This window comes from Sciurus carolinensis, chromosome 13, assembly GCF_902686445.1.
Source record: "Sciurus carolinensis chromosome 13, mSciCar1.2, whole genome shotgun sequence".
NCBI lineage: Eukaryota > Metazoa > Chordata > Mammalia > Rodentia > Sciuridae > Sciurus > Sciurus carolinensis.
Window position 1 is genome coordinate 44,849,208 of NC_062225.1, and position 26,428 is coordinate 44,875,635.

Here is a 26,428-nt window from a genome sequence, read left to right on the forward strand (position 1 = left end):
CTCAAGTTGGATTTTGTGCCTCCCCCTACTTGGTTCTGTTGCAGAGTGCTACAGCATAGCAAAGAGCAACTCCCTCTTTCCAGATTTTTCAGGCCAAAAAAATTGAGTCTTTCTTGACTCCTTTTCTCATATTCCACATGCAATCCAACAGCAACTCCTGTCAGTTCTACCTGCAGAGAAAATGCAGAATCTGACTACCTTTTGCCCCTTCATTGACACCAAACTGAAAAACTGGGGCTCTCTTACAAACAGATGTTAGAGCATGCCATTCTGCTCAAAACCACCAGTAGGTTCCCATCACATTCAGGATGAAAACCAGAGTACGAACAATAACCCAAAAGGTCCTGTGTGATCTGGCCTTACAGTTGCCTCCCTCACTTTATCTTCCTCTGCTCTTCTGCTCACTGCATTCTCTCTAATAATACTGGCCTCTTTGCAGTTTTTTAAATACATGGGAAGCACCATCCTGGCTTAGGACTCTCACCCTTGCTATTTCACCTACAGGGAGCGCTCCTTCCCTGGAGGCTTTTGTTCCAATGCCCCCTCTCCTGATGACCTTATTTAAATGGCCATCCTTGTACCTCTTGCCCTAGCAGTCCCTAGCCACTTCTTTTTCGCCTTATTTTTCTCCATAGCCCCTAACTTTTGTTGTCTATCCTCTCCCATTAGAATGTAAGCCATTTGACGATTGATTGATTGATTGATTGAGTTTTTTTTTTTTTTTTCCTCCTTGCTAAAATTGCAGAGTCAAGGAATCCAAAACAACAGGTTAACATGAACACTTTGAGTTAGGAATCATAAGCATTCTCACGTAATAGCTAAAAAATATAAATTAATTAATTAAAAAAATAAGGTTCAGAACAAAAAGAATAGCTAATTGCCCAGGTAGCAAATGTAGGGAGGGACAGATGGATGAATGAAGTCCCAGTTGATTTGGGGGAATACTTGACTGTTTCCACCATACCACTTGGCTTATATTTTTAAAAAATTTATACACTATTTATTTAAAGCCTTCTCAGGTTCTAGAATCTGAGATGATTCAAGCATTTTGTTGAACTTTTTTTTTCTTTTCCCAATCCATTTGTTCAGTTTCATTGGCCTTACTTGAGTTTTAAAACACACTATACCTAAACATCAAAATGTATTAAATTGAATTTGAAAAAGTATTTCCTTCAAAATTTGGCACAGTATTTAACCAGGAATAGAATCACTGATGTGAACCAGCTTTCTAGGATAAACTTGAAAATTACAAATTATTTCCTTTGGTTTCATGCTATAAGAAAAAGATGAAATGTAAATTTTAGGGTTGAATTTTTTTTCTTAACTTCCTGTAATGATACAATTTATTTTTCATCAACAGACACATAATAAAAGAAAGAAAGAGAATGGAAAGAATGGAGGGAAAGGACAGGGAAGAAAAGAGAGAGGATAGGAAAAATAGAATAAATTGGACATTATATCCTTGGTGCACATATGATTACATGACCAATATAATTCTATATCATGTACAATCAGAAGAATGAGAAGTTATACTCCATATATGTATAATATGTCAGAATACATTCTATCATGTGTAGCTAACAAGAACAAATTATATATGTAATGAAAGAGAAAGGAAAAAGAAAAGAAAAATTAAAAGGGGAAAAAGAAGAAGGGGAAGAGGTAGAGAGAACAAAAGAGGAAGGTCAAGAATGTTCCACTTCAGGTACAGAATAGAGGACATGGACACAAACCCAAATAAATACAATTTTCTCATACTAGACAAAGGTTCCAACAATATGCAATGGAGAAAAGATAGCCTCTTCAACAAATGGTGCTGGGAAAACTGGAAAACTATATGCAATAGAATGAAACTAAACCCCTATCTCTCACCCTACACAAAACTCAACTCAAAATGGATCAAGGACCTCGGAATCAGACCAGAGACCCTGCATCTTATAGAAGAAAAAGTAGGTCCAAATCTTCAACTTGTTGGCTCAGGATCAGATTTCCTTAACAGGACTCCCATAGCACAAGAAATAAAAGCAAGAATAAACAACTGGGATAGATTCAAACTAAAAAGCTTTCTCTCAGCAAAGGAAACTATCAGAAATGTGAAGAGAGAGCCTACAGAGTGGGAGAATATCTTTGCCAACCATACCTCAGATAGAGCGCTAATTTCCAGAATCTATAAAGAACTCAAAAAACTCTACACGAAGAATACAAATAATCCAATCAACAAATGGGCTAAGGAAATGAACAGACACTTCACAGAAGAAGATGTACAAGTAATCACCAGATATATGAAAAAATGTTCAACATCCCTAGTAATAAGGGAAATGCAAATCAAAACTACCCTAAGATTTCATCTCACCCCAATTAGAATGGCGATTATCAAGAATACAAGCAACAATAGGTGTTGGCGAGGATGTGGTGAAAAAGGAACACTCATACATTGCTGGTGGGGTTGCAAATTAGTGCAACCACTCTGGAAAGCAGTGTGGAGATTCCTCAGAAAGCTTGGAATGGAAACACCATTTGACCCAGCTATCCCACTCCTTGGCCTATACCCAAAGGACTTAAAATCAGCATACTACAGAGATACAGCCACATCAATGTTCATTGCTGCTCAATTCACCATAGCCAGATTGTGGAACCAACCTAGATGCCCTTCAGTTGATGAATGGATAAAGAAACTGTGGCATATTTATACAATGGAATATTACTCCGCAATGAAGAATGATAAAATTATGGCATTTGTAGGCAAATGGTCGAAATTGGAGAATATCATGCTAAGTGAGATAAGCCAATCTCAAAAAACTAAAGGACGAATGATCTCGCTGATAAGCGGATGAGGACATATAATGGGGGGTGGGAGGGGCTAGCATTAGGTTTAGGGTTAGGTTTAGAGTTAGGCTAAGGAGAGCAGTAAGAATGAAGGAAAGAAGGACTGTGTAGAGGGAAAAGAGGGGTGGGAGGGGTGGGAGGGGTGGGAGGGGTGGGGGGGAGGGGAAAAATATAATAAACATCATTACCCTATGTAAACGTAAAAAAAATAAAATAAAAAAAAAAAAAAGAACTTTGGAATGTGCAAAGGACGGTGAGGGGAGGGATGGGACGGTGGGGATGGGAAGGATGGTTGAATGAGATGGACATTATTACTCTATATACCTGTATGATGACACTACTGGTGTGACTCAGCACCATGTACAGCCAGAGGAATGAGAAGTTATGCTCCATTTTTGTACAATGTGTCAAAATGCATTCTACTGTCATGTATAACCAATTAGAAAAAAAAAATTAAAGTTTAATTAAAAAAAAAAAAAAAAAAAAAAAAAAAAAGAATGTTCCACTTCATAAATGAGTAATGATTATTCTTATTCAAATCTGTCTTACAAAATTTAGAGAAAATTTGAAGAGTTCTTCAAATAGATTTGGGAACCTTTATAGACTATAATTCAGTTCGGAGAGCAATTCAGATACTACATTCAGAGGAGGCAGCAAAAGCCAAGAATTCCAGACTCCATGACCAAAGAAGTGAAATCAACTATGTTCTGTTGATCTAATTTAATTTCCAAATCCGCCCCCCGACCTCACTCTCCCTCTCTCAAACACACAGGTACACAAATTCTGGGGACATTTATGTCAAGCCATCTTGAATATTTGGGGATTTCCACAGTTTCTTGTGATTCTGAAATTGTCATCTATTATCATTAACTTATCAGATATTGTCCTGTGGGAAGACTCATACCGCTAAATTTAGAGATAAAAATTAATTCCTTAAGCCTATATGCTTAACCAAAATTGAGGATAATTTAATTTTTATATTAAAAAAAAAAAAAAGATGTATGCACAGTTCCTGAGTTCAATCCCCAGCACCACACACAAAAAAAGTCATGAAAGTAACATACTTCCTGCTAACTTCACATATTAAATTTAATATATGGAAAAGCATGCTGCAATGAGTATGTTTAAGTCAAAAGTGTGAGTTTGAAGCATACATTTTCCTCTTAAGAAAGCAAGTTTCTTCTAAACGAATCAAAAATAGATATTAAAGCTTAAAAATTAACAATAATAAACAGCATGTTAGCCAAGTCTTAGGTCCACATAACAACTGTGGGTATTTGTTCTAAAATCTAAAAATGATTTTTTAATTCTCAAAAAAAAACCTTATGAAAAGATATCAGTTGTGATTCATCCTATTTCCTTACTAATCATTTCACGCTCTTGATACAAAAGCGTGAAACATGAACCAGCCACACTAACTTCACCCGGGAACTTATAAGACATGCACATTCTTGAGGCCACCCACACCTACTGAGGCAGACTCAGTATTCTATCAAGAGATTTGTTTGTAAAGTCTGAGGAGCATCAATGTAAACTATTGCGTCAAAAACCTTTTTTTAGGGCTGGAGATAGAGCTCAGTTGGTAGCATGCTTGCCTCTTAAGCATAAGGCCCTGGGTTCAATCCCCAGCACCGCAAAAAAAAAAAAAAAACACCTTTTTTTAGGCAATTTCTAAGAATTCGATTACCTTTGGACCCCAAAACAAAAAGTAGGACATAGAAATAGGCTACTGCAGAACTTGTCTATTTGGAGAGAGATCCTTTAGAGAGAGATCCTTTAATTTGGTGACTCCACTTCTCTTGCTTCTCATTTCAGAGAGGGAATAAAGGCAAATGGGAACCTATACCAAGCAACCATGGCTTCCTGAACATTGACTCAACTAGTCTGAAAGCAAAGTCTTTGAGTTCTGCCATAGGACTGCCATTATCACCTGAATAAAAATAATTTCATTTCCAATTCTAACATTTAAATGATATAAGATTCCAATTTAATTAGGACAACAACGTGAAGCCAGCTCAAATAAAAAGCAGGAACAATTTTCTAATGGATTTAAATTACGAGCTTGTGACAGACTATGACAGATGACATATTTACTTTTCATGGGAGCTAAATGAATACCTTAGATAAAATGCGAGCTAAAAACACAGCACATTTGGAATTAATTAATCCATTGACAATATATTTTTAAAAAATACTTTCTCTCATAAGGGAAAATAGAGCCGAAAAGCCAAACAGTTGGTTAAAACAGCAAAATTCAGCACATTATTGAAGCTTGGTAACAAGTTGGGAATTTGACCTTTCCTCAGAAATTGAAGATGCTCTAATCAGAATTAGCCAGGTGTACACAGGGCTCAAGGGCCATCCTGAAGTTTCACTAAATAGCTGTTATTTCATCTCTGATCACAAATGCTTCAGATCCCAGCTTTTGACATCTCAGGAACTTCAGTATTGTGGTTAGGCAGCTGCCACTTATTTCATTTATAATGCATCAGTTTTTGCATGCCTCAACTAGGGGCCTTTTGGCAAAATGTTTAATCTAATAAATTCATGATCTAGCACTTTGTCTTCCTTATCATGACCTTCGTTTCCATCAGAAATAAAGAATTCAAATATGACTGCAGAAACTGAGTGGAAAATGAGAATATAAGTGTACACATGCTTGAAGACATCACGGTGAACTAATGACTAATTACTGTGCAATTGAATACTAATGGAGAGACCCATGAAATCAACATGAACAGGAAATGAACTCAATATGACCAATGGTTCTACAATTAAAATCAAATAAATGCTTCTTAATAGGACGGCTTAAAAGATATTACTACAGTCAGTCGATTATTATTCAGGTTACACTTTACTAAAAAATAAGCACAATGCTAGGTAAAGGTATCTAACTTGATATCTTTTGAAAAGTTAATGTGCATCTAAAATGTGAATCATAGTACTGTAATTATCTTCAAATTAAAGTATGTAAAACTAGTTCAATAGCAAGTCGCTTATTAAAGCAAATCAGATAAACATGAATTTCAGGAAGGAAACTTGAGAGGTTAACTTTCTAGGACCGCTTAATTAATTAATTATTGCTCTGAATGTTTAACTCTTTGAGTCTTGGCAGTTCAGTAAGAAAACTGTCAATGAAAAAAAGCAAGCTTAGGGTTTGGGAAAAACAAGAAACAAACAAAACAAACAAATTATTACAGCCTTACCATTTAATGTCTGAACAGCTAGTGGCAATTTATAAAAAACCGATTAATAAATTTTACAACCACTTTTTTAAATTGCATGCATATTTCCTTTCGTTCTATTTCATTTACTTCCTTTTCCACAATCCAATGGCTGAGTGAGGGAGATTGAAACAAACTGCAATATTTTCTCTTGAAAAGTCTACTCACTTATCAGCTGTGGATCTAATCAAGGACCTAATAAGTCCATAATGGTACATTTGCTTCCCAGGAGAAACCACTGTTTCTCATCATTCCAGAAAATACCCCCTTGCAAGGTGCAACCAAGAGCCACAGACTCACTGCAACAGTCTAATAATTTGATTGGGAGCCCTTAGGCAGGGATAACTTAAATTACAATTAGAGAGCCTTCACACTGGCGCTAACATCTGTGTACTGAACCACTGTATACTGATTAAAGGTTTTTAAAAGAGAACTAAGCACTTCCCACATTAGAGCGAGTCTAATTCTAATGGCCCTCATCCTTGGTATGTAATACTTCAACGTTCCCTGCTGAGCTTCCCACTTGTGCGTCCAAGGAATGCACACCCTGGATAATAACCATCTCAGAAGTGTCCACTAAATTGCTCAGGTGTAAATGGGCAGAAGGGCTTAGCCCTGCAAAAGGAAAGAAAGCTCTATTCATTTCAGTACTCTTCCTGTGCCTACCCCCGCACCCCCTTAGAATTTGTAGCTACATAGTTGAGATGTTTTTGTTTTTGTTTTCCAGATAAAAATGAGTCTAAGGAGAGGGTCAGAACTCAGAGAAAATGCCATGGGGGCACCAATTAATGAAAGTTGAAATGAATGAGGGCACACACACCATATCGCTCAGCGTCCTCCCTGCCTTGTTATTAAATGAATCGTGCAGGCAAGGAGAACAGTCAGGAGAAAGCAGAGCCACGGAGCTCTCCCCCCACGCCCTGCCACTCCTCTCCTTCCCCCTGCATTCATTAGGGCCTTTTTTCAAGCACATGGCTGCAGCAGATGTCCCTGAGAGAACATTTTGTTTCCCCCCTGCGTCCAGGCTCAAACACCTGGGCTCTGACATGACGTCCAGTGGAGGCTATTTTCTTTTTCCTTTTTTAAACTTTCCTTTTATTTGGTTTGCATACAAGGCTAATAATGAGGTTTAAAAAACTATACACAATCAGTATACAATTACACTCATCGGGAGCCTGACATGTAATTTCTGATAAACCCATATAACTATGAACAGCAAAAGGAACCACAGAGCGCACACAATGTGTGGGGTCATCAGAACACAATGCCAACACAATCTCTGCGTCACGTCTTGTTGCATGGTATTAATCAGTGCAAACATTGTTTGGGAAATGAGAGGGGAGAGAAAGAGCAGTTTCCCAGCTGCTAGTGCTTTGCTATCAAATCTGATAGTCGGTTCCATCTCACATAAGAAACTTCAGTAATAAAGCTCAGGACCAAATAATGACTCTTGAGGAGTCTGCTTAAATGGTTCAATATAAAATCAAATAACAGATCCTTGTATATAGACTCAACGGTCCTGATCATTTCACCTAAGACATTTCTTGTGCAATTTGAATACTGCCACAAATTTGGGAAATATATTCAAATCTTTAACAGTTACAACAGGCAGGTATTGAGTATCCACATTATCTAAATGATCAATGTTATAACCTATTTAGTGGCTACAATTTTGATTTATTTCCAATTTTGGATACCTACATGTTAAAACATGATTATTTTTCTGTTGATTGTTATAGGTAAAGGATACGATAAGGTTTCATTAAGAAAGAATTATCCAGGAACACAAGATGACAGCTCGGGTCACTGAGAAGCACAATGCAATACTATTGTCAATAGTATTGATGTGTCTTAGGAAAAGTGAGTCTAGGAAAAGCAGAAATGTCACAAGCTTTGTTTTACCTTCATGTTAATAGAGCATAGCATGACCTGTATGGGAGGGGTTGACTACTTCAATTAGGTTTATGCTATTTTCAATAGGACTTCCAATCAGTGCATTTAGCTGGAAAGCAATTCCTGGCTTTATTATTACTGTTGTCATCCTTAAAATGCTTTCTATTTATTTTTTTAATTCACCAGGAGGGGCGAAGGGAAGATGGGAACAATAAAGAAAAGCCAGTAACATGCCCTTAGGGACCAATAGCAAAGGGAGAAGAATCACAGGGGAAGAGAGATAGGAGATGAAAATGAAAGACGTATCTTATTAAACCATCATAATTAAGAAGTAATAGGTATTCATAAAGAGACCCAAGCCCAAAGGCCTAAAGATGTCTACAGTAGCAAGGGCAAATGTTTTCTAATAAGTAACAATCAACAAATAATCTACACAAAAAAGCGATCTGGACCACACGAAAAGGAGAAGGCAGAGAGGTCTATCTTCCCCTGCCCCCAAAATAAAAAGGTGACCTCTTTTCAATGACACGTGAATCCGGGCACGCACAGGTAATAAGCATTGGTAACTGTACCTCATTCCCTATCACCTGTGGCTTCTATTACGGAATGGCCCGGCTCCAAACCCCGCGATTACAACTCCTACCAGAGATCCCAGGGAATCCGGGCCTGGTGATGAAACTGACCCCACATTATTCATTTCAGCACAAGACAGGAATTAATTGGATGGATTTTCCCTTAGCTCCCGCACTTTAAGTTAGCTGGACCTAGGAGCACCGAAGAGACAAGGCTGAAGGGAAGGAGAAACACATTTGGTCCTTGGACACCCCCTAGTGTCTGCGTGGGCACGAACGCGGCTCGCAGGTATCTCCCCTGCTCTCCTGCGGTACTGAACCAAGAGCCGAGGCTGGCTCCTCCAGGCGCAGCGTCAGGTCTGCAGCCGGTGGGAGGTGTCAGACTCCCAGCCCCATTCCAAAGTTCCTAGAATTCCTGTTTGCCAGTAACTCTGTCTCAGTGTGTCTGAGTTTGTCTCAAGAAAATATGGAAAATTATAGGTGGGTCAGGAAGGGCTGATAATTTGCTTCCCAGAAAAAGAAAGAAAAAAAAAAAAAAAAGATGAATTTCACAGTTAATATATTGGATGCAAAATGGAAAAGGGAAATGGGGGAAAAAATCTACTTCTGAGAATATATGGCAGTTTGTCTTTATATAGATAACTTGTGAGTGTTTGAATAAGCACTGGGATGTATTTATGTTTACCCATGTGATTGGATGTGAGTACTGAATAAAGTCTGGGAAGACTGCTTGCCACTTCTCTCAGTCAGCGGTTCCCTGAGCGGTATTTCATTCCTGTGATGAAGATATAATTTAAAAGTGGCGTGGAAAAGCTTTAGAGTAAGCGCCTTTGAAAGTTCCCATACAAATTGTGTGATTTCCTTTCCATCTAGGTAAATTATTTTTTGTGTCTTAGGGTTATCTAGGGAGTACACTGTGTTAAAGTGGCATGGAATTTAGGAAGTATTACCATGCACTCTGTCCACACTCACCTCAAAAGTGCAAATGTGCCCAGAAGTCATTATTATATTTGACTGATATAAATGCCCAAATCTGCCCCCAAAGTCCCCACAGTTCTGGGGAAAGCAGCCCTCTATATCTGAGTTATGGGACTCCAAGAGATTCTTAATATTTTCCTAGTTTTTCTAGCAAGCTGCTTTCCCCCAACTGTTTTGGGGAAGCAGCCCCTCATTCTATTAAATGCTAAGGAATATGTTTTGGCAACATAGAGCACGTTTTCTCGCTGCATCTGTGCTCAGTCTAATCTTTACAGAATCTCCTAATTTGAGAGGTCAGGGGTACTGAGAGAGCACTGGATTCACTTTCTTACTCAAGGAATATGGAGTTCAGAGTGACTGCACAACTTGCTCAAAGCCACATGACAAGGTTGCCAAAAAGGCTACAACAGGAACCGGGGAATCCTCTATCCAGCCCATTTTGGGTCACTGGCTTTTTTTCTAAACATAAAATTGTGCAGGAGAAGCTTCATAGACAGAAAGATGTCATTTGTGGCCCAAAAAGGGAAGCTTGATTGTAATGTCTGCCCCCTTCATATTGAGGACACACTTTCTGAAAGGGGAAAAGGTCCAGCCCACTCTACATTCCCCACCTGGGAAGATGGCCGATTCAAGGGCTCTCAGGCCCTTGATTTCTCATTCATGACTACACATGTGGCTTACATTATAGACAGGAAAGAAATGAGAGGACAATGTCAAGAACATCTCTGCCCTCCCCACCATCCCCACCCCAAGTGTGTGCCAGAGACTGTTATATTCCCTTCTTTCCTTTCCTTCTCAGCAGGAAATGCTACTGTTTTAAATACCAAACAAAGATAGCGCTTGCTTTCGGTTACAGCCCCCACAAAACAAACTTACTTTGAAAAAGGAATCTTGGCATATGGTAACAAAACCTATATAATTCTCTTGATCTTTAATCTCTATGCCAATGTCTGTTTTACAGATTATGGCCTCAGCCCCTGACAAATCTGCTTAGTGAATTTTTGGCTGACAAATCTGGCAATACAAACGCTGTCTGAAATACATTCAAAAGGCTAAACATTTTCATAATAGCTACTTTACATAGCCTAGTAGGTTTCCCTTTAGGACACCAATTAGATTTTTTTTTAAAGTGACAGTGTTAATTTTTATGATTACACACAGAACTGAGATTTTTATTTAATACACTGGGCCTTCTTTTAATGCTTTTCGAGGGGATCAACCACTTTGCCAACAGACGGGTGTTACAGCAGGGGTGATTATAGTAATTTTTCATGTAATTGGGAGTCACCATTTGGTTGCTATCTTTCACATGCTTGTTGACTCGTCATATAATCCTTTATAATGGGGGTTTGTTGTATGTCACAGGAACGTGCCAAGCAGCCGGGAAATAACAAACAGAGGAACCCTCCCTGGCTGGTGAGGACCACGAGGGTTTTTTAACATCTGCCCGCTTCTTTAGACTGCGATAAATTTTCATTAACAGCAGTGACCAAACACTGAGAGGAGGGTTGTGACGATTTAGGGAGAAGCTGTGTTTTCTCCCAAGAGAAGATGTCTTCAAGAACAGACTATTACAGACTGGGAACACAGTGTTTAAAAGATAAAAAAGGCATAAGTACTCATTAGAAATATCAAAGCCCTTTTGTTCCTTCCCATAAAGTCAAGAATTTAAGCCCCAAACAAATGCAGCATGTTGTCCCTTTGCTTCACTTATCATGATTTTACTCCATCTCATCTGAATCTCAGTACTTCACACAGTCCTTTAATGGCACAAATGCAAGAGCTGAGGTTCCATGCGAATATTGCAGAATGCATAAAATAATGGGGGAGGGTCAGAGCTGGAAGTTGGGACACCCAAGTTCTGAGCTCTGTCTTAGGTGTCACGTGAACATAACCAGACTTCAAATTTCCTTAACATTATAAGCAAAGAGGAGCACCACTATGATTCCTGAGTTTCCCTAAGAAAGAAGTAAAAATAAATAAAAGAGTGAGTCTGAAAATATTTCATGAGTAAAACACTAAATACTAGGCCTTACAGTTTAACTTGAAATGATGGTTTCTGTTAACACTTTGCCATCTGTGAACCAGTAAGGTTGGCACAGCCATCTGCAATGTACATTCTATCTGACTCTGTGTGCATAGTTTCCTTTGGAATTTTCCAAGAGTATTAGAACTAAGCTGCTCATTTTTATGAAAAGTATCAGATTAAAAAGTCTCCCTGTTATTTGCTTTTAACTGATCATAACAGCTTTTTCTTCCATGCAAGACCACGACATCATCAGCCAAGTTGCCTGAAGACGGCGGCCGGAGTTGCATCCAGTCAGAGTTGCACCCACTCTAGAATACTGGTTTGATTTTTAAGAACTTGGGTTTGTCTGGGCACAGTGGCACATGCCTGTAATTCCAGCAACTCAGGAGGCTGAAGCAGGAGGATTGCAAATTTGATGACAGCTTCCGGCAACTTAGCAAAACCATTACAAAATAAAAATAAAAAGGGCCGGGGATGTGTTTCAGTGGTAGAGTTCCTGGGCTCAATCCCCAGTACTGGAAAGAAAGAAAAAAAAAAATCTAAATGAACAAAGAGAACTTGTGTTTGCCTTTTTATCTAATTTTCCAAATTCTATTTTATAACTGAAGCGCAATATTAAATGTACCCAAATTTTACTTCATTCCTCAGGTCTACGATAGGTAATTTGCCTAACTATCTCTAGTATAAGGGTTAATCTGAGTTAGCCCTAGGTTTGGTATCTTCAATAAATCCTACACCTGTTTTTAATAAGTAAACATAAGATAATAATGATAAACAGAATTCTAACAATACTAATAAGCTCTTTTTTTGTTGTTCTCTTTTGCGGTTGGAACCCAGAACTTCACACATGCTAATAAGCATGTGCTCTACGACTGAGTATAACCCTAGTCGCCCCAAATAAACTCTTTATTGAACTGAGTTTAACTTTTATGACACCAAAACTAATACAAAAAGATTATCTTCTTATAAATTAAAAATCAGTGTGTGTCACGTACTTTTAGACTGCTGCTTACCCATAATTATTTCCAGTGTTTAATTTCACAGACTCATTACTATCAAAAGGCCATCGATGATACAGGTTTCTGATAGAAGCTGGTTGAATAACAAACCATCAAAGATAATTGGTAAAATTCAAATCTATTTTTATCTAATAAGTACTTCAAATTACTAAAAGTAACGACAGGATCCCTGAAACAATTTGTAACCAAAAGTGTAAATAATCAAACAGATAACTTCATACTTTCTAGAAATTCCTAATCATTGAGGATAATTTACTTGCTGAATGTTCATATTTATTCAGTTACACAGGAATTAATTGTTATGGATTGGTAAATAAACAAGCTTTTAGACAGGATTAGAGGATCATTTTATGATTTATCCAAAAGGAAACAAATCCTTTTCTTAAGTTCAGTTCTACTATTTATTTAGATCAGAGTACATTCCATTGATAATGACCTATATCTCACTCCTAATGGTCATCAAAACAGAATCCACAACACACCAAATTATGAAACCTATTTAGGTGATATGCTATTCCTTTCCTCAATGGAGCAAAATATTTTCTCAACTGAATCATATTTAGAAGTATTAAATGTGCAAGAATCCCTTTCCTTTCACAGCTTCACTCTGTTGGATACAAACATTTGTCTGATGAACTACTTGTATCCAGCCAAATGACACTGATCAAATTAGGGAGTAAAAAATTACACACACTCTTTGTCATAGTCCTTTATTACAGAGTTAACAACTTACTTAATTCCATTAATAAATTTGGTTTGGTAATGGTTTTATCACTATCCTCTTTGATTTTTTTAAACTCAGTAGAAGAGGGAGGTACACAGAGACAAGGGTGTATTAGAATTGATGCGTCCTCTAGTTTTCCTCTTGAGGGTAAAATCATAAACTATTCACTAGTGTGAATTCTTAGGAGCAGCCTGTCAGATGCATTGTGATAATTAATATAATGGCATACTGTAAATGCCACCGTTGTTAAGGTTCTTATCTTGGTGATTGCTGTTGTTTCTGTCAATGCTAGTAATGACATTACTATGTTGATAATGATACTAACAAATACTGTTAAATACAAACAACACAATGTACTTTGTACTATACATGCAGGGAAAATTAGTGTGTTTCCTGGCCATGAGCTGATCGTCTAAATAGAAGCAGCACTCACAGAACTTACCTTGAGAGCATCCATATATTGGACCAGAGTGGGTGGGACTTTGCCAAAGAACTTGTGGAAAACCAGTTTTACAAAGGAGCTCTTTGTGTACAAATCAAAAGTTGAAAGATTTTGTGAAGATTCCAAGATGAGGAATCTTTGGTAAGACAAGACAAAGATTTATACTGTTAGAATTTCAAAGAAGTACATATGATAGCAGTAACAAAACAATAGCTAAAAAGGAACTCTATTCCCCTAATCTTTCCCTGATTACAAATATAATAACTCAGTTGTTAAAAAAAAAAGTGGACAATATAGCATAGTAAAGCAGAAAATAAAAGGCTTGTTAATACTGATAATGTACAGGTAATTTAAATTTTGAGTAATTTATTTTGTAATGGGGAAAAATCCTAACCCAATTTATCTGAGGTGTTTTTCAAATATTCCTTCATGACCCTTTTAGTGGAAGGTACAATCAATTTTGGAGTATATGTTCAGCATTCTTTTTTATAATAGGTGTGTTTACAGTACAATAGAAATTTTTCATGGAACTTTTATTCATATAGATAATGCATGTAGACACAGGGTTATGATATAACACGAATTTCCAAGTGGGGGTTGCGGACAAGATAGTGAGATTAACAGCTAAAAGACATCAATTGTCATCATTTTAGTTGGCTTATCTGAAAAAGAGTAATGCATTTGTATAGTATTCCAATAATGAGACATATTTCATAACAAACAATCTTGGTAAGAAAAATCTTTAAATACCATTTTATTGTGATATTGATGGAGATGTCAATGACCTTCACTTGGTTGTATTCATATATGCTGGATGCCATTAAATAGAAACAGACATTGTTTTCAACCTTATAGAGCTTAGAGAGAGTAGATATTAAATAATCAAGAAAATAACTAAACATTTTAGTTGTGATAAATGTCATGATGCTCAGAGGGTACAAAGTAAGAGAATATATTCTAAGTAAACTTAAATGAAAATTCAGGGAAGCCTTCCCCCAAAAGGTAAGATCACTACATTTTGAAGGGTAAGTATGAAATGAAGAGGAAGAGATGTAGACGGTATACTCAAATGCCTGGTCCCCAGATGGGTCCCAGGGAGCACAAAGACCAAGTACTCACCCACTTTAAATTGTGACCAGCTCACAAACAGAAGATCACAGGTGCTTAAACTGATTTACCAGATGTGTGTGCCCAGTGAGGGATGCATTGTCTTTCCTTGAAGACCTCAAGAAAAGGAGCTCATCTATTTCAAAAAGTTAGGTGATTCTACTTGAAATATAAAGGTGGGGAGTGTCTTAGCACTTTCTGTGCTACCACAGCACATAATCGCAAACTAACTTATGAAGAACAGCAACTTATTCCACATTCCCAGTGGCATCTGGTGAATGTCTTCCAGCTGTGTCCTCCCAGGGCAGAAGACAGAGAACCCGCTTCCTCAAGCCTTGTTGACAGAAGCACTAATCCACGCAGGAGAGCAGAGACCTCCTGGCCAGAACACCTCCAGTGCCCCACCTCACAACACTGTCACATTGAGGATGAAGTTTTCAACGTGTGAATTTGGGGGAAACACATCCAAAATAAAGCATTGGGTTAAATGATCTATTATTATGTAGCCTGTGATACTGTTATTTATTTATTATTTATAATCATGTTAATAGTTCCTTTGTCGATTAGGAAGTTGAAAAGCCTTAAAATGTAAATAAATGAGCCAGTGTTTGTCTTCATATTAAGTGAACGGGCACACACCCGTGGTAGTAATTTCTTCAGAAACCACCAATACATCCCTCATAATAACAGCTCACTAATGCCCCTGGTTAGGAGAAAAGTAACTACGAAATGTTAAATACATCTCATATGCACTGGCAGGCACATAAACAGTCTGATCAGTTATAATTCTGAATTCTAAAAACTGGGTAGAAGCACATTTTGAGCTCTTGATTTCTTTTACTCTAAAATTACTTGGCAAATCGTTAGGTACTCAGCATTAAGAATCTAATTTAAAGAAAATCACGGTTTCCAAAAACAGAAACAAATTTAAGGAGATAGTGCTGAAAAGCTAATCTTTTCAAGCATTATTATACAATAGAAAAAATAAGAAAATTAGAATAGGTAAAGTTTATTTTACCACATTATGATACTTTCTCAGAGTCATTTTAATATGTTTGTCCTCCTCCAATGTTGGCTACCAAAAATTAATTTGCTTTTTAAAGCATCATTCTACCTTCAGTCTGGAAGTTCACTTATTCACCTAATTAACACTAATTAGACACATATAACTTTGATTTGAAATATTTATGGAATGATCTATAATGAAAGAAACTCCTCCAATCCATTTCCTACATAGGAACAAGACACATTTGGGAATCGTAAATGTAATTGTGACACTGCCCTGCTTCAATCATATTCCTTTGTACTTTAGACAAACATTTACATCTACGTGGTGACAAGGAAAGCTCTACAAAAATCTGATCCTTGCCTGGTTTCCAGCCTCATCTTACCAACCCTCAGTTAAATGCTCTGGGCACATTGGCCAGTTACCAGCTCTCCCTTGAGGACTTCATATAGGCCATTTCCTCACAGAGAACCCAACTGCTTCCATTCTTCACCTGGTTGACACCTCCTCATTCTTCAGGTGGTTATTTCCATGTGCCAACATAACACACCAGTGAAAATTGCATCCCCCTATCAGAACACCCTGCACTTTTTCTTCATAATATTTATCGTGACTTATAATTACGTGTATTTTTGTATGATTCTGTTTTATACTGGGGATTGAACCCAGAGACACTCTACCACCGAGCTACATCTCCAGTCCTTTCTAATTTTATTTTGAGATGGTGTCTTGCTAAGTTAACTGGACTGGTCTCAAACTTGTGATCTTCCTGCCTCACACACTCCCTTCCCGGAGCCCCAGAGATTGCAGGCATGTACCACAGCACCTGTCTATTGTATCAATTTTTTTTTTTTAATATTGCTTTCCTCCACTACACTATAATCCCCAGAAGGGCAAAATGTCTGGTTCCACATATATGGAGAGAGAGAAAGAGAGAAAAAGCATTCAGTCCAAAAAAAGTTTATAGAATGCTTTGTTTCACTTCTAGAGTGATCGCTAATTATTTCGCCTGACACCAGTCCCTTATCATTTCTGAAATCAATTTTGTCATCTAAAAATTAGTATAATACCTTTTGTATTACATTTAGATTTTTTTATTGTAAACAAATGGGATACATGTTGTTTCTCTGTTTGTACATGGAGTAAAGGCATACCATTTGTGTAATCATAAATTTACATAGGGTAATGTTTGATTCATTCTGTTATTTTTCCCTTCCCCCCACACTCCCACCCCTCTTTTCCCTCTATACAGTCCTTCCTTCCTCCATTCTTGCCCCCCTCCCTAACCCTAACCCTAAATCTAACCCTAACCCTAACACTAACCCCTCCCACCCTCCATTATGTGTCATCATCCGCTTATCAGCGAGATCATTCATCCTTTGGTTTTTTGAGATTGGCTTATCTCACTTAGCATGATATTCTCCAATTTCATCCATTTGCCTGCAAATGTCATAATTTTATCATTCTTTATGGCTGAGTAATATTCCATTGTGTGTGTGTGTGTGTGTGTGTGTGTGTGTGTGTGTGTGTGTATCACAGTTTCTTTATCCATTCATCAATTGAAGGACATCTAGGTTGGTTCCACAATCTGGCTATTGTGAATTGAGCAGCTGTGACCATTGATGTGGCTGTATCTCTGTAGTATGCTGATTTTAAGTCCTTTGGGTATAGGCCAAGGAGTGGGATAGCTGGGTCAAATGGTGGTTCCATTCCAAGCTTTCTGAGGAATCTCCGTACTGCTTTGCAGAGTGGCTGCACTAATTTGCAACCCCACCAGCAATATATGAGTGTACCTTTTTCCCCACATCCTCGCCAACATCTATTGTTGCTTGTTCTTGATAATCGCCATTCTAATTGGGGTGAGAGACCCTGCATCTTATAGAAGAAAAAGTAGGTCCAAATCTTCAACATGTTGGCTTAGGATCATATTCCTTAACAGGACTCCCATAGCACAAGAAATAAAAGCAAGAATCAACAACTGGGATAGATTCAAACTAAATAGCTTTCTCTCAGCAAAGGAAACTATCAGTAATGTGAAGAGAGAGCCTACAGAGTGGGAGAATATCTTTGCCACTCATACTTCAGATAGAGCACTAATTTCCAGAATATATAAAGAACTCAAAAAACTCTACACCAAGAATACAAATAACCCAATCAACAAATGGGCTAAGGAAATGAACAGACACTTCACAGAAGAAGATCACAAGCAATCAACAAACATATGAAAAAATGTTCAACATCTCTAGTAATAAGAGAAATGCAAATCAAAACTACCCTAAGATTCCATCTCACCCCAATTAGAATGGCAATTACATTTAGATTTTTTAAATACCATATACATTGCCTAGAATAGAGTAAGATTTAATAAATAAATTTGTTTCCCCAATTCCTTGTTCTTCACCTCCAGGCACATCTAAAAATGTTTTAACACTCTGTCCAAAATAAAGAAATGATTCACAAATCTGGCATTTACCAGCCACTAGTTTACTTTCCCTTCCTACTCCCCAATTAAGAGAAAGCTCATTTTGAGGTTTAATGGAGAGTGTCGCAGGTTCATCAGAGTTCAATTCAGCAGTCTGGAGTGAATCTGTAATAATCCATGACCACAGACCAGTTTGTATTTTTCCACTAATAAAACCCAAGAATGGCTATGTTTAAATGGAATTTTGCAGGTCATTAATCCATCCTAAGGACTGACTCTTTTGGCTGTTTAATTGGGAAACACTGATGGTAGGAAGAGATTAAGAATCTGGATATATCTAGGAGATAAGGTGGTCGGTTGTTTATATTTCATACATTTATATTTCAAAAGAATTTCTGAATTAAACTGAAAATTAGAGAAGCCACTGTCACCTTTCTACATCAAACAGGATTTGGATGATAAAATTTGCAATGACTCTATGAAACACCAAACTCTGGTGAGCCAGAAACTCCTTTCTTCTTTAAAACTCAGGAAATGAAAGCTTCGAAAGGCTGTCCTTTCTTGTTCTGAAGTGACCACTGTACTCTGTTTTCCTACCTCAGAAAAAACTCATCCTCTTCTAAATAATTGGTTAAAACATAGGCGAGAACCACAGTTTGGGCCAATGAAACACAAGGGCACCTCTACATGGAGATTTCTAGGAGAGTTTTCACCTCTTCAAATGGTAAAAAGAAAGAGACATTCCCTTTTTCTGCCTCTGGATGTTACAGATTACAAAATATGGTAGCTGTCTGGGAGTGGTTACAATAAATGAGATAAGAAATATTGTCATTTGCATTGAACAGAAGAACAAAGTGAAGTGTAAAATACGTAATTCTTTTAAACAACACATATGGTCCCAGTTACTGTGGGACAGTAGATCACCAGTATAGACAGTATAGATCTGGTAAATCTATGTCCTTTCCCCACCACCCACATTTTTTATTCCAACTAGTCTGGGGAGTTTATAATCCTGGAAAATGCCCACGCAAATGTTCCATCACTCTTAAACACCATTTTTTCTTAAAAAGTTGTAATGTACCACCTGGAAGAAAGACGGCCACTTATTGTTAATCTCATACTGCAAGGATGCACATGGGTGGATAGATGGATGGAGAAATCTTGTACAAACATGTACTTAACAAATATTAAACAACGTGCACTAGCCCCCGCCCCCATGCATGGAAAAGACAGTCCAAGACTCCCAGTCGCTGTATGACACTGTGGATAGTCCTAAGCCCTACATATAATGTGCTTTTTCATATATATACATACCTATGATGAAGTTTAATTTATCACACTGAGAAATTAATGCAAATAAATTACTATAGAACTTAACAACCTAAGCATGACTTTTTCCCCCCTTATTAAGAACTTTCACCTTTTCACTTAAAATGAAGGATTTTCATATTCTCTTTTTATATTTGCATATTCAAATTGTCAATATGTCTACTTTCACACTTTGGAGCCATTATTAAGTAAAATAAGTTTCTTGAAGACAAATACTACAATACCCAGACAATTGATCTGATAACAGTGACTGCTACTGAATGACTAATGGGTGGGTAGTGCATACAATGTGGATACACTGGACAAAGGGATGACATGTCTCCGGTGAGACAGAGTTGGACTAGAGCATGATGGTGTGAAATTTCATTGCAGTATTCAGAACGAAGTACAATTTAAAACTTAATGTTTATTTCTGGAATTTTCCATTGAATATTTAGAAACTATACTTGATCACAGATAAACTGTGGATACTGAGATACTACTATATTTAACATGTAGTTCATATAAATGCTCAACATAAATACTAAACATGCAAAGGGCTGGGATTGTTGCTCAGTGGTAGAGTGCTTGCCTAGCTTATGTGAGACACTGGGTTCAATTCTCAGCACCATGTAAAGATAAATAAAAGAAAAGAAAATTTAAATTAAAAATGTATATTTTGCATATATATTCACATATGTGTATATATATAGGTATATATGTATGTGCACACGCGCGCGCGCGCATGTGTGTGTGTGTGTGTGTGTGTGTGTAGAAAGAGAGCGAAAGAGAGAGAATAGTTACTGCGTCATAAAAATTCAAAAACAAGCTGAAAGCCATCCCAACCCCCAGATTCATAAATTCAACATTTTTATGAAGGACTAGCATTGTTCTTCAGTCAGCACACAGATGAGGAAACTCTATAAAAGCAATGCTGGCCAGTAGGAACTTTGTTTGTTTGTTTGTTCTTCCTCTTTGCAGAGGTTTTAATGACTAACTGCCATTTCTCTCCTTCATTTATCTATCTTCTTTGGAATTGTAATGATTTGCCCTAAATAGGAAGACTGAACATCCACAGTGATTTCATACTGTCACCCACAGTAAAGACCCAGTTAAAAACCCTGTCAACATCAGAAGAATCAGGAAATTACAGATTTCTACAAGAAACGAAAAGAAATGATCACTGGAAATGTTCAGTTTGAAGGTTAAGACAAACAAACATGTTGTCACTGCCATTCGGGAAGGATCACCATCATATCTCCATTTTTTTTTTTTTCATATGCACAGATTCACTTCAACCACCCCTTAAAAAGTCAAAGCAAAAAGTGAATTTTATTTCATTCCTCTACTTTTGTGGGAAAACTTGAAATCTTGACTCTCACCAAATGTAATATTCCTGTCGCTTGTGTACAGTACTACACTGGATAAACCAGCCTGAGACTAGGGATGACCTCCTCTCCTGGTCTGTGCTTGCTGAAAGACAAGCAGTGAGAGACAGAAAACAGAGAACTCTGCATGGAAGCAGAATTCTTTTTCCTTTTTTAATATGAGTGTGGGTTCTTCTCATTTATTCATAAATTATGTGCCTCTCCTCCAATCTCTAAACCACTAAACCACAGCCAATAATTAAAACATCTTACTGCTAAAAATATCTTTTTTGTCTCCTAAACTATTCCTCCAGGACCCCGGCCTCCTCCTTTTCTATACTGATGAATGAGCCTGGAAGAAGTTTAGGATAAGTTTTGGCATTTAACACAAACATCACAGTACAGCACAGACCTCATAAATGACAGCTGTTGGGTTTGAAATAACAGCAAGTATTTTAATCATTTGTTTTTGTTTTAATCTTTTTTTTTTTTTAAATTCAAACTAACTGGTTTGAGGGATAGATAGCCTTTTAAGGATACTGGCAAATTAAAATAAAATATATATTTTTTCTATAACAGGAATGACACTAAAATAGAATACTCTGACATGTAAGATTATAATATTGCCAAAATATGTCACTAAAACCAAGATCATATATGTGTAATATGCTGCTTCCAGAAAAAAATCAGGATTTAAAAATTACAGCTTATGAGATTCCACTTTAAGATGACATAATAGAGAACAGATTAGTTAATGTTTCTCACAAATGAACCAACCCATTGTATAATTACAACCATATTTAATCATGATGGTAAAGGACAAGGAATAACAATCTCTTTTCTATTTGGACAACCCGTCTCAGACTAAAATTAGCTCGAAAGTAAATTCATTGAGAATTGGTTATCTGGATATACCTGACCATTAAATTTAATTTTTTAAAAAAATTTCTGGGTTTAAACAGACACATGGCATTCTAAAATAAATGTAGGCTTTTTTTTTTTTTAAGGCAATTACTCAGTGTTTGTTTAATGTTTGATGCACTCAATAGCAATTCACCCCTTAAGCATTTATGAAGTAGTTTGTGGACGTGTTTGCAGTAGTATACTTGTGTGCAAAAATCAAACATAAAACTGATCACATGCTCACAGCTGGAACCCGTGTCAGGCTTGATTCCGTCAGGTATCAGGCATTATCACTGAGCGCTCCCTCAGCAGGAGGAAAAATGGTGGCAGAGAGGAGAACGATCACATCAGACACACTCCAGGGTTTCCTTCCCCTACATTGTTCCTCTCCCAAATGTAACTCTTTAAATTTTAAATAGGAAAAGAACACACAGAATCATTGCTCAGGAAAAAAAAAAAAGAAAGAAAGAAAGAAAGAAAGAGGAGTGGAGTGGATATGGAGGGGGAAGGTTGTAGCAAAACAAGAAGGAACACTTCTCACTAAACAAGTGAATATCAGAAAGTTCAGCAAAACACTTTAATGTGTCCTTAAGACCTACAGAGGCACACAATCAAAGAGGGTTTGAAGCTCTAGTTCAGATAGACTAGTCTTTCACTGTGCTCTGCTTTTATAATTGTTGATCATGAACAAGTTACTCCTTAGGAACCAAATGCAAATGTACTCAAGAATAGCTCATTGATGAGGTTTTGTCTTCTAAACCTATACTTATCGGGCATAATATATATTAAAACACATTAAGATAATTGAAAGACTTGAAGACACATGAACTGGAGTATGTCTTATTTTTCCTTTTCCAGAGAAGAAATCACCTTCAACCCCTATTATCTCATTCAATTTCTTCGTAGAAAATTATACTTGAGGGCTGGGGTTGTAGCTCAGTGGTAGAGCATTTACTAAGCATGTGTGAGGCACTGGGTTCGATTCTCAGCAGCACATATAAAATGAATAAAAAAGGTCCATTGACAACTAATAATAAAAATAAAATAAATATACTTGAGCAATTTGTTTCAACCTCCCAAAATCTCAATTTTCATGTTAGACCTTACATACTATAATACTACCACCATTGTTTTAGAAAAAAAATTATTATATTACTAAGTTTATTCTACCAGAAAAGCAAAATTCATAAGAGGTGTAGTTCAGAAGTGTAGGAAATGCTGAATAAATAGTAACTGTTATTCCATATTCATGGTAGAACCTCCAGTGTGTTCACTGGCTGTATAACCAACACCCTGAAGTTGCAGAAGGATGGGGCACCATGTCCTCTCCCCCAGCGTACCTGCTGCACCCTCATCTCATTGGCACTGCAGACATTCTCTGCACCCTTTGTGATAGAGACCACAGAGCAGCCCTCTGAGCCCCAAACACTTGCCTATCTACCCTGCCTCTGGATGGCTGGAGAAATATCTCTCAGCATGCAATAGCTAAGTAAAGATGGAACATAGATCTTGTTCCATCCATCCTTCCTTCTGTAAATTCTCTGGGATTAGAGATGAGTCACCCTCATTTCTAACCTTCACTGTGAAATATAGTAAAATTCTAATTTCTTCTTTCTTGGAACTTTGTCACAAATACAAGAATTATATCCCAAATAGATTAATTAGGTGTTTAAAATAAATATTAAATAAAATTGAGAGGTCACTTTTAGCTTCCTGAGTACAGAGCTATGTCTTCTTCCGTTGGCTCCTATCCTGAGTTTTGCATGCATGTGTGTGTATGTGGGTGTGCATATAGGAAGACATACACATGTGAACATAGAAGGTATATATACATATGAACACAAACACATATTCATATGCATATGTACATACACAAATATCCTTTCAAATTTTTTTTTTCTTTTCCGTAAAGAGAAAAATATAATAGATAAATTCTCAGCCTAAAATAGAAAGGAACAAACTGAATATGTGCATTTTCTTTTTAAACAGGGAATCAGATCAGCCTAACAAGATGTTTCCCTGAAATATTGGCCTCAAATGAGTCCATTCAGCCATGGCAAGGAGAGGTTTCCAGCCAAAACATTTAATTAGTGCCCAATTAAGACAGCCAGAATGATGTGAAGTCCGGGCTCTGGCCGCGTGCTTGCCTCAGGATGGGTAAGCAGCTTAAGTGAGTCTAGTCTGACTAAAAGCTGTCAACTGTCAAACTGTCAGTGGGCATATGGGTCAGGCAGCATCTCTCTGAAGAATTTGGCTTGTCCACTCGTCAGAGGAAAAACACCTCCAACACCATTGGGTTGACAAATACCCAGCAGCTTTTCAAAGCAAGAAGGAATTGAAGTTATGGTCCGATTAAAGGAAGAACTCTGTCATGTCCCTTTTAAACTTTACTGGCACCCCATCAGCTACAGGAAAGGTCCAAAGTTCCTATCAGGACAGATAACACCCCTGCCTAATTATCTGCCCTCCTGTCTCACCTCCCCCTTTCTCTGCTTTATCCTTGAGCCATGTTAAACTGCTTGATGTCCTGTCCACATGTACATTGCTCTTCCCAGACTCCAAAGCTTTGCTAATGCTGTACCTCTGCCCAAAGCACCATTCTCTCTTCTCCCTCCACCCCAGTGCATTCAGCTCTTGTCGAAATTCACCCCTTTTTATTAAACTAAGTCAACCCCTACAGGAAGTCTTCCTTACCCATCCCTCCACCTCAATCTGGCAGGGTTAGAGCCCCCTCTCCAGGACTCTCCAAAGCCCCCTGGGTGTCTAGTACCCATTTTAATGCACACGGTTATCATCAATTCTTATCAGCCCACTTCCCCCTCTCGACTCTACACAACATGATGGTAGAAATGTTCTCTTTGCCTCCATCATCTAGTATCAGGGACACTGAAAGTTCCTAATATTTGATTCTAGGATCAAGAACCTGATCACTATTCAAGTTAAAGCTAATCTCAACCCATGTTTAATTTCTTCTTTTGTTTTAAAATATTCCCATTAGGCAAACAAGCACCATCATACAATTGGGACTGATTTGCCAGTGTAGACAGAATAAGCCAATATACAAGCGAGTCACTGGCGCTCAGGTCAGTGGGGAGAGGTGCTTGAAATTAGAATCCATTATGATACCAGGATGGGTGATATCAATAGGGAACTCTACAGGCAACTGAAATCAAAGATCATTATTAATAAGTTACTTTTAAAAAAAACTGTCAGTGTAGGTACATCAATTATTACCAGTGTGCATCTCTCATGGGAGATGTTGATAATGGAGAAGGTTATACATGGTGGGGCTAGCTATATATCGGGATATCTTTCTATCTCTCAACTTCGCTGGTAACCTACAACTACTCTTAAAGTTTTTAACTATAAAGAAATAATAAATGTTTGAGGAAATATGTTTCACCTGATTTAAACATTATGCAATGTATACATATATCAAAACATCACATGGTACCCCATTCCTCTGTACAGTTCTTTTTTTTTTTTTTTTTTTTAGGGATTTCTTTTTTTTTTTATTTAGCTTTTAATTTTTTACAGACTGCATTTGATTCATTGTATACAAATGGGGTACATCATTTCGTTTCTATGGTTTGTACATGATGTAAATTCATACCCATTCGTGTAATCATACATGTAATAGGGATTAAGAATAAAAATAAAAATATTGCAATAGCAGTTTTCTGAACATTAGTTTAAAAACTTCATTTATTGATAATGTAACTCTGGTATTTTATCACAATCAGAAACAAGTAATGTGGAAGAAGCTGGGGCAGGAGGAAATATTTTGATTGTGGGCACATCCTTGTCCTTTCCTAGCCTCTTTCTTGCCAGAAATGTTTTTATGAAACTATTCTAAAGAAGAAACCATTAGGCGTGGGCACGAGATCCCTCCAAGAGGGCCGGAGAGCGAGGCGGCTGCTCCACCCCCGCCGGCCGCAGCATAGCCTATGAGGAGCTGGAGACGCTGAGGAAGCAGAGGCTGGCCGAGCTGCAGGCGGAGCACAGGGGGATCCCGGCGATGCAGCACAACAAGAAGCAAAGCACAGGAAAGCAGAAATGAGAAACAGTATTTTGGCCCACGTTCTGGATCAGTCAGCTCGGGCCAGGTTAAGTAATTAGCACTTGTAAGCCCAAAAAAACTAAAGCAGTAGAAAATTACCTTATACAGTGGCAAGAGATGGACAACTCAGCGGGAAGGTATCAGACAAGGCTTGATAGAAATTCTTGAAAAAGTAAGCCAACAAATAGAAAAGAAAACAACAGTTAAATTCAACAGAAGAAAAGTAATGGACTCTGATGAAGATGACGATTACTGAACTAAAAATGTTTAGAGACTGGACCTTAATGGAACAATTCTAGTACAGAAGTTAAGATCCATTTAAATGTTACTTTGTTTATTGTCTATATGCCTTTAAAAAAATAAACTTGTTATTCAAAAAAAAAAAAAAGAAGAAGAAGAAGAAACCATTAAAGACAAACTTGAAGAAGAGAGAAGATAAAAAGATGACTCCAGAACTCAGCCAGAGCTTGGAGCCTGTGAGTGAATATGCTGGGGGTTCAGGTTCTCAATCCCCAAACACACTCAGCAAGTCTGGACCTTTTTTTTTT

General features: G+C 37.5%; 1 pseudogene; it reads left to right on the forward strand.

Moving 5' to 3' along the window:
- Positions 1-26,172, forward strand: part of LOC124962878 (programmed cell death protein 5-like) — a 45,172-nt pseudogene extending 19,000 nt beyond the window's left edge.
- Positions 26,173-26,428: the final 256 nt, after the last annotated feature.